This window comes from Prionailurus viverrinus, chromosome B2, assembly GCF_022837055.1.
Source record: "Prionailurus viverrinus isolate Anna chromosome B2, UM_Priviv_1.0, whole genome shotgun sequence".
Taxonomy (NCBI): Eukaryota; Metazoa; Chordata; class Mammalia; order Carnivora; family Felidae; genus Prionailurus; species Prionailurus viverrinus.
Window position 1 is genome coordinate 73,726,778 of NC_062565.1, and position 14,870 is coordinate 73,741,647.

The 14,870-nt window shown below is 36.7% G+C and overlaps 1 protein-coding gene and 1 non-coding gene across 2 annotated transcripts in view; one reads left to right on the forward strand and one right to left on the reverse strand.

Moving 5' to 3' along the window:
* Positions 1-14,870, forward strand: part of LOC125166462 (uncharacterized) — a 199,856-nt gene that overhangs the window by 98,252 nt on the left and 86,734 nt on the right. The window lies entirely within an intron of this gene.
* On the reverse strand, positions 7,417-7,523 carry LOC125166968 (U6 spliceosomal RNA). Its single transcript, XR_007152646.1, has one exon. It is a non-coding gene; the product is annotated as a U6 spliceosomal RNA (small nuclear RNA).

Consider the following 14,870-nt stretch of genomic DNA (forward strand, 5'->3'; position numbering starts at 1 on the left):
TAAATATTAAGAATCTATAGCATTTAATGTTAGGTACCAATCTCATTTAATTTCTACAGCCAAGTGATGAAAATATTATCCCCATTCTACAGATGAAGACTTTGAGATGAAGGGAGGTTAATTGTCTTAAGGTTATACCGTCAGGAGTAGTGGAATGAAGATTCAAAGTAGTCTGACTTCAAGGTGTATATTTCTACTTCTTACTTCAAATCCAGGGAAGTATTCGAGAAATAAATTAAGGTTTTAAAGGCACGAGACAGATAAGATGACAGGTTATCTCCAGTTAACAGTGAAAATATATGATTCATTGAGGCAAAAGGCAGAAGCAGAATGTACCTGGAAGTGGTAAACATGGTTCTTTTATCCTGGAAAACTTCAAACATCAAAAACAACAACAGAAAAAGCATAATATAATGAAACAAGTGCATGCATTCACCACCTGCCTTCAACCATTACCAACATTTTGCCAATTCTTTTTTTATCTTAACCTAACTCTTTTTTTCCTTGAGTATCTAAATGCAAATCCAGATAGCAAATTTTTTTTTTCTCTTGTAAATACTTCAATATGCGTCTCTATCTGATAAGGATATTTTCCTTCTATTACCATCATAGATACATTTGAAAGCATTATTTTCTTTAAATACAAAATATACCACTGAATATTTTCAAACTTAAAATGTAGCCTCTGTAAGAACAAAATAACAAACAAACAAAAAAACCTTTTAGCTCTACTATTTAGATATATAAAGTCATGTTGACATCATTAATCAAATCACATGCAATTGAATTAATTCTGAATCTGTGCTCGCTTCGGCAGCACATATACTGAAGTAATTCTGAATGATCAACTTTTTATCATTTAGGCACACATAACAGAATCTATAGGTGTAAGAAAGCAGAAATCCTTCATTGGCTCAAGATGAATGAGGACATGTATTGAATAATGATATACAACTTAAAAATGTGTCTTATGAAAATACATGGGACAGAATTTAAAAGTCCTGCTCTTTACATCTATTAGACAAGAAGAAAATGTACAAACACAAAGAAATTAGTGCCAGAAAACATAGATATGAGTACTCATTCAGCTATATATAATAAAAAGGACCAAAGAGCTAGAATGAATTCAATTAGACGTTTATCCTAGTCAATACCTATATCAAGTATACATGTGTCATTTTCATAAGCAAGTCGCTTTTCCTCTTTCAAAACCATTCAGCTAGGGGCGCCTGGGTGGCGCAGTCGGTTAAGCGTCCGACTTCAGCCAGGTCACGATCTCGCGGTCTGTGAGTTCGAGCCCCGCGTCAGGCTCTGGGCTGATGGCTCAGAGCCTGGAGCCTGTTTCCGATTCTGTGTCTCCCTCTCTCTCTGCCCCTCCCCCGTTCATGCTCTGTCTCTCTCTGTCCCAAAAATAAATAAGCGTTGAAAAAAAAAAAATTAAAAAAAAAAAAAAAAACAACCATTCAGCTATAATGCTTATTTCACATTCACCCTCACCCCAGTGTCTAGACCAAAGTGTCAAGTCATTATGTTAAGCAAGAAGTCAGGCTCTAATAAATACAATAGAATCAAGATAAAAATGATCCTTAGTTAAATGATTTACTGGCCCAACCATTTAACTAAGCACAAAGAAAATTAAGCATAAAATACAACTTTGCCAGAATATCACAATAGAGATTTCATAAGAGATATTGAAGCTGGGTCTACAAAAACTTAGCCAAATTGGGCTGGAAAGAAAGCAAAAATTTAAAGCAATAACAAAACAACAACAACAACAAAACCCATGTCTCATTAGCCATAGCTTGCCAGTAACTCCACTAGCAGCTAGAATCCCTAGCATTTTCCTCCATTGATCGTGAGGCCAACTTTTCAAACAACCCTATTCCTGAAAGGCCCCAGTGAAAGTCAGCTCCTACAGACATATGCTGACTCAGTTAAGAAAGGCCAGCCAAGCACCACTGAGAGCTCACCTGGTTGAAGGATCCATGAGCTGGTCAGTTCACTTCTGATGTGAGAGAAAGAACAGTTCATTTCTTCTCTAATTAGATACTAGCAAACTAAATGAGTAGATTCATAGAAGTAGGCTATCATTTTGCCACCTGGATGAGAAAACAAGAGATGCCAGAGATATGATTCTTCAGCAAATTGGCTACAGCTGCCAAATTGCAGATTTGGACAGCCCAAGACAGCAACTATATAACAGAATATCTGTGTTAGACCTAAAATTTTCCTGAAATATGTTTTTATATATCTTACGTTGCAATCATCAGGTATGTCGGGGTATATGCTAAGAAGTGCCCATTAGCTATTACTTGGTCTTTCTAACTGGATTGCCCTAGTGATAGAGCACTGAAAAGAGTGATTCATTTAAGGTTCATAGCTTGACTTTTTGTGCCTCAGTTTATTCATCTGTAAAATGAATGAGATAAACTAATATCTGTCTAGAAGTACCTTCTATGGGCGCCTGGGTGACTCAGTCAGTTAAGCATCTGACTCTTGATTTCAGCTCGGGTCATGATCTTATAGTTCATGAGTTCGAGCCCCATGTCAGACTTGCACTGCTGACAGTGCAGAGCCTGCTTGGGATTCTTTCTGTCCCTCTCCCCAACTCTCTCAATATAAACAAACAAATTTTAAATAAATAAATAAATAAATAAATAAATAAATAAAGTAGCTTCTAGTATTGAGCTGAACATAACATAAATAAGAAAATGCATTTTAAGTTAAAACTGCAAAGTATAATTTTTATCGTGGATGATTTTCCTCTTTAAGCTATTTTTTGTTCTTGTTTTCTTTGTGTTTTGTACCTACCTTTGTAGTACAAGAATGCTTAATATTTTACACACGAAAGAAAATTGGTCAGAGGTAATGGTAAAAACAGAATCAGATGTTAATCTACAAAAGTACTTAACTCTTTGAGGTCAACTATATTCTTTTTTTTTTAATTTTTTTTTTCAACGTTTATTTATTTTTGGGACAGAGAGAGACAGAGCATGAACGGGGGAGGGGCAGAGAGAGAGGGAGACACAGAATCGGAAACAGGCTCCAGGCTCTGAGCCATCAGCCCAGAGCCTGACGCGGGGCTCGAACTCACGGACCGCGAGATCGTGACCTGGCTGAAGTCGGACGCTTAACCGACTGCGCCACCCAGGCGCCCCAAGGTCAACTATATTCTAAGTAACAACCTCAAAGAACATGTAAGTAATGAACAAAATGAACTGTGATTTCAAGAAATAGATCATTTGCAACCTTCTTGGGTCTAATATTCGTAAACTTCTTTTTGGACTTCAGGAAAAGGATGCAGCAAAAGAAATTGTTTTTGTACGTATCACATGTTGATTTTAGGCTCCACTGAAGAATATGATTAGAGTTTGGCTCACAAATTGTTGACAGAAAAATTGTTTTAATATTTTATTTGGTAATTTTTATTAGTGAAAAGTATGAAGGTAAGGAAGATTAATGTCCTTTCTGTGTTTTATATACCCCTCCCTATTCTGTCCTTGTATATATATATATCAGGGAAGGATGTGGGATAAATGGGAGGAAAGCTTTATTTAAAAAGGACTATTTTTTCTGGCCAATTTTCAATCTCATCTAAATTCCTAAGAAAAGAAGATGTCTTCTGTGGAACTGCTACTTTGTAGACAGTTTCTGCTGTGATTTCAGAACAGCATAGTGATTTAGGGTGTTTACTCTGAAATCAAAGTTACTGAGTTGCTGTTTCTGCTCCACCACTTACTAGGTATTTGACAGAGAACAAATTATTTAACTGTTCAGTTTTTGTGATCTGGTCCATAGAATGGGAATAATGTGGAATAGTTATGAAGGTTCAATGAGTTAATACATAAAGTGCTTAGGACAGAGTAATTGCTCAGTAAGTTTTGCTTATTACTTTCAGATATATTGCACATTAAAAAAAAACACCTTTATTTGGCATGGCAAGTACTTTAATCTTCTTTGCTATGTTTGAAAATAAAAGATGCTTAAAGTAAAAAGAGAAAGAAAAAAAAAAATTATACTAGCTGCAGAAGAAACCAGATTTTAAATCTTACTTAGAATTGAAAAGGAAGACTCCTGATAAGAGAAGACCTAGTCATGCCAGAAGAAAAAATTGCCCATGAAACTTTTTCTTTCATGCTCATGAAACTTGAACTATTGCTACAGAGGCCACCTTGGGAAAGCAGGACCCTGCAGGCATTGGTGTAGATGCAGTCCCTTTGGAGAACAGCCCAGGGATACAAATCAAAACTAGCCAGCTTTCATTCTCTGTAACTTAGTGAGCAATTCTTGGGAACCTAAGTTCTAATAAATTAGTCAGGAGGGGAATAATCTCTATCATGTTCATAAAAATGGTCATTGTAATATTATGTATAATCATGAAAAAGTAAGAAATGACCTAAATATCTCATGAGAGAATGTCTTATTGATGAAATATTGTATCATTAATAAACTCGTACATATAACTTTAGCAGTATAAAAAATAAAGGTTAATATTAAGAGAAATGGGGGCTTAAAAGTGTATATACCGTATTACTGTAACTGTGCAAACACATATTTATAGGTATTTTATGTGATTATATAATTACAGGAAATAAGGGAATTGGGAGAAAACAACTGGGTTTTGTCTGGAGCAATCGAGTAAAATTTCTTTGAATTGTTCTATATTGGTGTTTAAAGAATAATACAAAATTAAAACACAAACACATATGAAATATAATGCTAAAACTAATCAATGAATTTATGTTTTAACAAACTGATAGTTTATAGATGGATTTCATTAATCCTTGGAGGATTTTTTACTGCCTTAACACTATTCGTAAAACAATGTGCATTTCATTTGTGTGATAGGATACCTATGTTATGACTTGGCAGGTTTGAAGTGAGAAAATATTTTGTTAATTGTTCAACAGTTAATAACTATAAATATTGGGAGGCAGAGTAGAAACCAAGATTATTAAACACCTACTATGCAATATGTAAGTTTTAAAAAAATTGACTTTTCATTGGAAATACTACAAGAAAATTATGATTAATAATACCAAAGTACAAAAATTTATCCAATACCACTCTGGTCAGGCTGAATGCTAGCCGCTAGGAATTTCATAAAACCACAAATGTACACTGAAAAGAGTATGTGTTCAGTCATAAATGGATCCTGAATTCCCTCACTGCTAACTTACTTCAGCAACAGATTTCAGCCTCATTCTCAGAAACATGACCTGGCAAAGCACACCTGAGCTGGGTAGACCCAAGGATTGGACAAGCCATCTCATGGCAGAAACCAGCAAAAGACCAACATGAGACCAAGTGACTCCTCCTCCCAATATCAAGGGAAATCATAAGGATAAACAGACACCATCTTGGGAAAGAAGAAAAGAAAGAGAGAAGCCACCATAATAAGGACTCAAACTTAGAACTCATAGGAATATTTACCTCAAAAAGAGATCTGAAATCTAAACAGACTATAAACTAGAGGAAGCAGAGAAACCATTAGCTGACAATACTTATCTCTTTCCTTGCCACCCAGAGGAGTACAGTGGGGGTGAGGTGTTTATAGGAACATTAGATAGGTGATAGAAAATAGGACAAATTCTCTTTGTTTAAGCTGCATATGAATACCTTTGTACATTGTAGGGTGGTCCTAAAGCAGAAAATACATTTTACTATTCTACTTCTCCCACATTAGAAATTAGGACATTTGGTTATACAAGAAATGACACTGAATGAATAAATCATAAGAGTTGAATGGAGCAAAGAAGTGTCCTAATTCATCATCCTGATTTAAGGTAGACTCACATAATTCAGCCCAGAAACCTTTAGCCTGGGGACCTGAAGCATTTATAGTGGGATTTGCTCTTGGTCTGTTGTGGTGAGGAGGCAGAACAGTCAGTCACTCTCCACCAAGCCTATCCTTTCCTTTCTTTCCTTCCATGTTGACTTGCAGGAAATTTTATTATTATTATTATTATTTTTACTATTAATAAATTTCTGCCCTTCCTCTCTCCACTCCTCATAGGAGGGACTGATATCCTCCTGGGTCTGAAGTGCCAAGAGGTGCAAGCAGTTACTAGAACTTAGTGACAGAGGGCAGAGATGGAGAGACCATGTGGAAAAGGCTGTTGGCAAGAGCTTGGCCTACAGTAGACAGATGCAGCCTACCCACAGTGAACTCATCCTTGAGCTCCATAACTGGCATCAGAGGATAAGGGAGTCTATTAATGCAGGTCAGACTCTTGGAGAAATGGCAGGGTGGAGCCTGGATCTGAAGAAGCAAATAAACAAGATACAAAAATAATTGGGATTGATCCCTCAACTTCAGGGTGATGGCTACCGCTAATCCATAGGCACCTCTCTATGTAAATTGGAAAAATGTAAATTGTAATGGATGTTGGACTCAGATTTATTAGTACACATAACTGTGCTTTTGTGAGAATTATGAAAAGACTATCCTTCTTCCAGGAAATATAGCCCAATGCCAGAGTGCAAAGCTTGGAAAGCAGATAGTGGGCTGGATTCCAGTCCCCATTGACCCCCCTTGGCTGAGCAATCTAACCAAGAATACCAGGAGTCAACCCTAATTGATGTGAGCCAACTTAAGTAAAGACATCTCCTTGTCAGAGCTATTGGTTCAGTGGTGGGTGCAGAGCCTAGCCCAAGCCAATCTGCATCTGACTATCCCCTGATTATAGCCAGTGGTTCAAGGGCAGGCACATGTCTTGATAGAAATGAAGTTCAGGACTTTAAGTCTGTGACTGCTCAAGAAGTTCTTTCCCCTACCCCAGAAATAAATGAGGAAGCATGTGGCCCTGGGAGATTATAAACCATAATGGAAGCCAGCCTAAAATGAGCTTGATGCCTAGAGAGAGAAAATGGAGAAAATCATCCAGAACTCTCATAATATCACAGCGTCAGAGTCAGATTATGCCTGAAGTCTCTACTTTTCAATTGCATTAGTTAATAAATCTCCTTCAGTTTTTAAGCTAGATAGAATTGGGTTTTCTTTTGCTTGCAAACAGAGACTTACAGTTCTTCTTGCCCTCCCATTCGGACAATGTAGGTTTTTTCAACTTCTTCATTTCCCAACCATTTGGGACCAGGAAAAAAAAAAATCTATTCAACCCAAACTGCATCTTCAGCTCAAACCAGATTGATTTTCTTTTTTTTTTCTTCAATATATGAAATTTATTGTCAAATTGGTTTCCATACAACACCCAGTGCTCATCCCAAAAGGTGCCCTCCTCAATACCCATCACCCACCCTTCCCTCCCTCCCACCCTCCATCAGCCCTCAGTTCTCAGTTTTTAAGAGTCTCTTATGCTTTGGCTCTCTCCCACTCTAACCTCTTTTTTTTTTTCCTTCACCTCCTCCATGGGCTTCTGTTAAGTTTCTCAGGATCCACATAAGAGTGAAAACATATAAAATATGGAACGCTTCACGAATTTGCGTGTCATCCTTGTGCAGGGGCCATGCTAATCTTCTCTGTATCGTTCCAATTTTAGTATATGTGCTGCCGAAGCGAGCACAAACCAGATTGATTTTCAACCATTCCTATATCTCTGCCCTTATTCTTATTTACTTAAAAGTGCCTCCAAAATTCTTTTGTACATCCCAAGTCATGTTTTCTTTCTGACACAATCCTTAGCATAATTGCTATTGAAATATCTTTTATATCATCTATTGTAACAATTATATTTGCATTTGTACACATTGCCTCCTCTGATACCTACCCAATATATCTTTTTCATACCCACAGTTGGATTTTCTTTTGGTTTTTTAATATTTTGCATTTAGCTTTCTTGCACACAAGTGTGAAGCTATAATAGCTTATTAGAGATACTGCTATAAGAAGAAATAAAAAACAACTGAAGTATAGCAACTCAAGAATTGGTCAGTTTTAACTATCAAGAGCTATAGTACAAAAATAGATTAAAATGTGGCAGCCCTAATCTCTGTAGTGATCAGAGCTTGTCTGACTCCTTACAACAACCTTTTAACCAGCTTCCCTATACGTGATCTTGACTTCACTTGCATACCACCCTCAAGAAGTTAACAATTACCTTCCTGATTGGAGAGGAACTGACATATAATAAAGCTTCAGTAGACATTGGTACGGTTCTTGCTTTACAGAATTGTGTTCAGGGATTTCTGCTTTCCTTACTTTCTCTTCCATGCCTTACAGTTTACTTTCCAGCATCTTCTTAACACAAGTGTTTTTTCTACCTGTGTCCTTTCTACATTTCCCTCCTCTACCTGAAATGTTTTTTCAGCCTGTCTTCCATAAACTTCCCAGCTTTACTTGGGCAATTCCTATTCAGGTTTAAGTCTGTCTTTTTTTTTTTTTTTAAACATTTATTCATTTTTGAGAGACAGAGACAGAGTGCAAGTGAGGGTGGGGCAGAGAGAGGGAGACACAGAATCCAAAGGAGGCTCCAGGCTCTGAGCTGTCAGCACAGAGCCCAATTTGGGGTTCGCATTCACAAACTGTGAGATCATGACCTGAGCTGAAATCAAGAGTCGGACGCTTAACCGACTGAACCACCCAGGCACCTCTTAAGTCTTTCTCACCTGTCACCCACTCCAGGAAAGCTTCCCCTTTCACTCTTCTGGAAGTTGCTCTTCCTTTGTGATCTCTTTTTTGTTCTCCCCTTTAATCTGCCATGCATATGTATTTATACATGGACTTGCCTGTTAGATTGAGCTTCATGACAACGGGGACCATTTCTTACTTCATTTTGTATCTCTATGACCATCAGAGAGAAAGAGCCAGGCTCTAAAGGGAATCCACATACAAAAGAACGTTTTTATCTCCTTAACAGTTAAGAAACCAACAACTAAGAATCTCATAAATATGGCTGAGTCAACTCAGAAAATTTTTGCATTCAAGTTAGACATTGAGTTGCTGTTAATTATGAACTGAGTAGGATTGACAATTTGAAAGTCAAACAAAATTTTCAATTAACATCTAAAACTGTAAGTAGCATTTTCGTTTTTCTAGATACCATCATAAACAGTTTTTTCCAATAGCTCACTAATCATATTCCAAATACTTTGGGCTACTGCTATGATGGTACCTTCAAAAAGAACCAGCAGAGACAAAAAAACAAACAAACAAACAAAACAAAACAACTATTGCAAAGCATACTTTAAAAATATGTCATAGAAAAATTGTTGGTGAAAAGAGGTTAATTCCAAATTCTGAGGGGCTTTATTCCAAGCTGCTTGGCTCTCATCTTCGTTCAGCAGGAACGAAGGGAATTTAAAAGGGCAATTAAAAGGCATTCTGATTTTTCTTAGGATGAAGTCTTTCTAATTGAAACCTGTCAAGAAACTCTCTCTTCCTTTTTGAAACCATGTAAAGAATATAACTTGCTTGCCCAAGGGTTTTGACCCAGCTGGCAATGAGTCTTCCTATCACCCAGACTGTTAATAATGTTAGACAGACTGGGCCCTGGACCAAAATGAGTGTCCACGATGAGGCCAGGCATGGCACATGGTTACTGTGTGGGGACCATGCAGTCTAGCAGCAGTCATGGTTGATCAGCTCAACTAGGGAGATAGTAGGGGGGGACCTAACTGATCTGGCAGGCCAGCTGAAGCTGGAATCCTTCATGAACTAGGAAAACTGTTGCTGGCCTTAGGGTACAGGTGGCCCTGTATATGGGTAAAGAGCACAGTATCTGAAAGAGAAAATAATGCAATGGTAGCTGTGACAGAGAAAGTTTTTTCAGAATAGAGGCAGTCAACCCTGTTTTTTTATAAATAACTAGACCCTGCAGCAAAGGGAAGGAGCCCCAAAAGCCCCATAGCCAATTGTCAGAGACCAGCTTGAGAGTAAAGAGAATACTGAAGGATGATGAACCACTGAGGCAAAAGAATGAAAGGACCAAGACTGCCACAGGCCTTAGGGCAGAGACATTGAAAACTGACCAAAACCACATTATTCTCTCTCTGATTAGTTATGTGTGTGCCCAAGATCACTAAGAAAGCATGCATATAATTTTCCTAGAATGCCACTTTGATTCCTTTCAATTAATTACCCTTTTATTTCTAAAACTCCATGTTAAAGTTACTAGAAGTTGTTCTTTAAGAGAGAGAAGAGATGCCAATTTATTTATGATATATTGTCAGCTATAAGATGTAGACTGATTATAGAAATATTAAAGAAAAAAAGACTGTCTTACAACCTATAAAATATTGTACCTAGGTTCTATCAGTTCATTTCATGGTAGTGTTTGGATGAATATTAACTTGAATGAGTCATCTAGGATGCCATGTACCCTAAAAACGTTCCCTACTGATGCCTAAACAGACGTCAACCCAGATGGGACATTGATGTACCAGTAAAGTATATAAAATTATGTCAAACAGGCAAAACCTTTTTTAAGGAGGGCATGGGATATATTTTTTTTAATCCAAGTATCACACAGTGTTTAATTCTTGCCCCTAGAGAAATTAAATTTGGATGAAGTTATTATGACTTGTTCCCAATCCTTTTCTTTGAAGTTACTCAGTTTATTTTTGTGATACTCTTTACTATTGCCATCACCATTGCTTTCATTTTGCAGTCTCTTAGAATTGCTGACAATCCAAGCCAATGGCCCTCAACCTAACTGCACATCAGAATTACCTGAGAAACTTTTGAAAAAATAAACACCTAAATTTCAAAAGCTTAATGACATACTCTTTTGGCTAGACCGTGGAGAAAATCTCAAACATTGTTGGTGGAAATTTAAAAAAGCATTCACCCCCTATGGAGAAGAGTTTGGAAATACCTATCAAAATGCCTTTTGACCCAGAAATCTTGACTTATAAGAATTTACCCCAAGGTATACTGCTATAATTATGAAAAAAAAAAAGTTTTCACTGTTGTAAATTATTATTTGTCATGGCAAAAATTGGAAACCACCCAAGTCTATCCATAGGGGCTGGTTGAACGAACCCTGCTATGCCCAGACACAATACAGCACTGTTTTACAGTAGAGCTATATAAAAAAGAATGAGGATCACCCCTGAGAATGAATATGGAGTGGAAAAAAGCAAGGTGCCAAAGAATGTGCTGTTTTTTATATATCTACACCTACATAAATACATAGTTGTTTATTTTTTCTTTTTTAAATATATTTTTTAAGTTGATTTATTTTCAGAGAGAAAGCATGAGTGGGGAAGGGACAGAGAGTGAGAGAGAGGGAGAGAGAATTCCAATCAGACTCCACACTGTCAGCACAGAACCCAAAGCAGGGCTCAAACCCACCAACCATGAGATCATGACCTCAACCAAAGTCAGACGCTTAACCAACTGAGCTACCCAGTCTCCTGTATAGTTGTTTATTTTGACCAAAAAAATAAAAACAAAAAACAAAAACAAAAAATAGAAAGGATAGATCAAAAGAATATATGTGGTTCCCTATCTGGGGTCAGCAGGAGAAGGAAGGGAGTAGTGACAGGAATTGGAAGGTACATGAGCCTTCTCTGAGTACAACGTTTTCATAGTTGTGGAAGTTTTGAGCCCTGGCAATATTTCATATTTTCAAAAATAAAATTATATCAATAATAATGAAAAAACCTAAAATTTAATTCAAAGAGAAACAAATGAGCTCAGTTTTATGTTACAATGATAACACAACTTTTAAATAACTCTTGAACACATTTCTCTGACTGTATACCCTTAATGAGATATTTTCAAGGTAAAAAGAACAATAATATCATGAACATTACTTAGTAGGATTGTTGTTGATTCTTAAAACTATTCTTTTGTGTGTACTGTAAGATAAAACAAATGAGTAAATATATTGGTGGTTTAAGATTCAGGGTTCTCATTGTGGGAGAAGCAATGTATAAATATGGAATGGGGAAGGTAAGGAGAAGCCCTGAAGTGTGGATTTTTAGTGGAGTTGTCATCATGAACTTATGATTTTAAAAATATTTTTAATTTTTTGAGGAACCTCCACACTGTTTTCCAGAGTGGCTGCACCAGTTTGCATTCCCACCAACAATGCAAAAGTAGGTGATGGGCATTGAGGAGAGCACCTGTTGGGATGAGCACTGGGTGTTGTATGGAAACCAATTGGACAATAAATTTCATATAAAAAAAGAAAGAAAATAATAATAATATTTTTATCTCAGATAAATATATTATATCTCAGATATATTTCCTATCTCAGTCAACCAAAGGGGCTCAGAAACAATTTCACCCAGAGGAAATGAACATTTTAGTACCAAGATCTTGGTTTTAAAACACCTATGTTCACTATTGAACAGAACCAGTGTTCCCTGGAGAAATGGTTGATTCCAGTTCAGAGACAGAGAACATACAAAGTGAGCCTGGAACATCTTATGTGAGAAAACAAAATAGTGTCCAGAAAATCATAAGTACACGTCAAAAAAACAAGGCAGCAAGTATGAAGGGCCAAATGGATTTTAATGGATTTTAAAAATCCACGAGTACATGGAGGTATTGGAGGAGGGAATCTTTTCTTCACAAAAGATGCCAGCTAATAAATGTAGGAGGAAAATAAAATTAGGAAATTACTGTTTTGCAATCTCCAGTCTGGCTCAGACAAGGGTCATCAATGCATGCTGAAAGTCCTGCTGAAAGTGTGTTCAATATAATATTAACACAGTATCAAAATATCATCCCATACATTATTTATTAATTATAAAGGGAAGAGGACACTTTTAAAATAAAAAAAAAATTGGTAGACATAATCTTAACCTAGTGACCAAACTTAGCACAAAATTAGCATATGTCATGTCCTGGAGTGATGCAACGGGATGGGCACAATAGAACCTGTGTAGTATTCTTACTGAAAAGGTTTAACCTGACTCTAATCGTGAGAATAAGATTCAGACACGTTCCACAAAACAATTACCCTAAACTCTTCAAAAATGGCAATTTCATGAAAGGTATAACATAGGTAGAAAAATGCTTTGCACTAAAAAATTCTAAAAAACAGGGCAACTAAATACAAGGTGTGTAATCTGTGATTGGAGTCCAGATTTTTTTAATTAGCCAAAAAGTACATTACTAAAAAATAAAACAGGCAAAAAATTACTGGAATAATTGAGACAATTTGAATATGGACTGGTCATCATATTCACTGGAGTATAAATCTTTTATTTTAAATCTTTTCCTTTACAGGCACCTGGGTTTCTCAGTTGGTTAAGTGTCCAACTGTGGCTCAGGTCATGATCTCATGGTTTGTGGGTTCAAGCTCTGCATCAGGCTCTGTGCTGATAGTTCAGCTTGGAGCCTGAGGTCTGCTTCAGATTCTGTGTCTCCCTCTCACTCTCTGCCCCTCCCCCATTTTCCCTCTGTCTCTTTCTCTCTCTCAAAAATAAATAAAAATTTTTTAAAAAATAAAATAAATCTTTTCTTTTAGAACTCAAATGATATGATTTGTGTGCAATGGGTATCAAAGTTTCAATGATCAAACATTAATATTTAAACATATAGCTATTCTACAGCATTTCATTTAATACTTTTGACACTGGTTAGAGTGTTTTATATCATAATGAAAATATAGTTTCAAGTGTAGAGATTGTTTTACATTTGGTAAACATAAAAGCTGAGGCTTATATGATTTCTCCGTTTCTCTCTCTGCCCAATCAACTTAGAATAATTGTTTTACAGCTAGTCAACCACATAAAAACTCACCACAGAAAGCAAATTAAAAAGTAACCACAACCAATAAACCAAAGAAGAAAGTAAATTGAAACAATTCATGCATATGGACAAGGGCCTTGACTTTTTAATCATTCTTTTCCTGTAATAATTAGCACAAGGCCTTTTATAGGACTGGTGCTTGTCATAGCTCAAGACTCAGCCAGTTAACTAACGGTACAGGGTACAACATGGGGATGCAATTTCCAGGACATGGAATACAACAGAAAAGCACTAATGATGACTAGAGCACAGAAGAGAGCTCCCAGTGATAGATACTACATCCCAAAGTGTGGGTCAAGCATGATAAAGACTTGGTGCTCAACTGCCCCCCTTTTTTTGTATACCTTCGGCAGACATCAGTTTTTCATTGCCATATTGTTTCCCGTTGTCTCGCTATCTCTTTCAGTCTACCACTTTTCAAAGTCACCACAAATAATAAATAAAAAATGCATTTCATATGAAATTTTAAAAAGACTGCAGTTCGAAAATTCTCTTGTTTCAGATTAGGCTAGAGTTGCAAGCAGAGGAGGGGCCATATTCCCACAGCTTTGGGAGGAAGCTTGCCAGGCTGTCAACCAGACAGGGATGAACAATGCTCAGTAACTTTCAGTTAGAAAGTTAACTAAAATATGGAAGAGCAGCAAAAAACAATTTCCTTCTACATTGCAGAACATATCATGTCCTCAAAACATAATATGCCAAATGCTTGTCTGGTTGCAAACTTAGTAAGAGCAAGAGGGCTGCTCCCATTTCAAAAAGGCAAGCTACTGATTGGGATAACAGAAAGTGAGTCTGAACCAGATGGCTACAAAGAAGTTTTCCTGGGGCTTGGTGGTATCTGCTAACCTGTGGTGTTTGAAATACCTTCAACAGAATTCTTGATTGTGGTTTCCCTGACTCCTTTATAAATAACACCCATGCTTTTCCACTCTGAAATTCTACCATTATCAATTTTCTTTCAAAACTAGTCTTTCAAGAACAAGATAGGGCATACAGTAAAGCAGTTTGAAATTACATGTAAAATGACATGTTTTTGAGAAATGTGTATGCAGCACTTTTTGTTTGCAAAATATTTTTTATTGCAAACATTCTATCTAATAATTCTTCCTAGTTATTCAGGGTCTGGCTCACCCTTAAATTACCTATGTGAAAAACAAGACAGGTAAATTTGATTTGAGTTAGCTGAACTTTGCATGCCTCCTAGCCA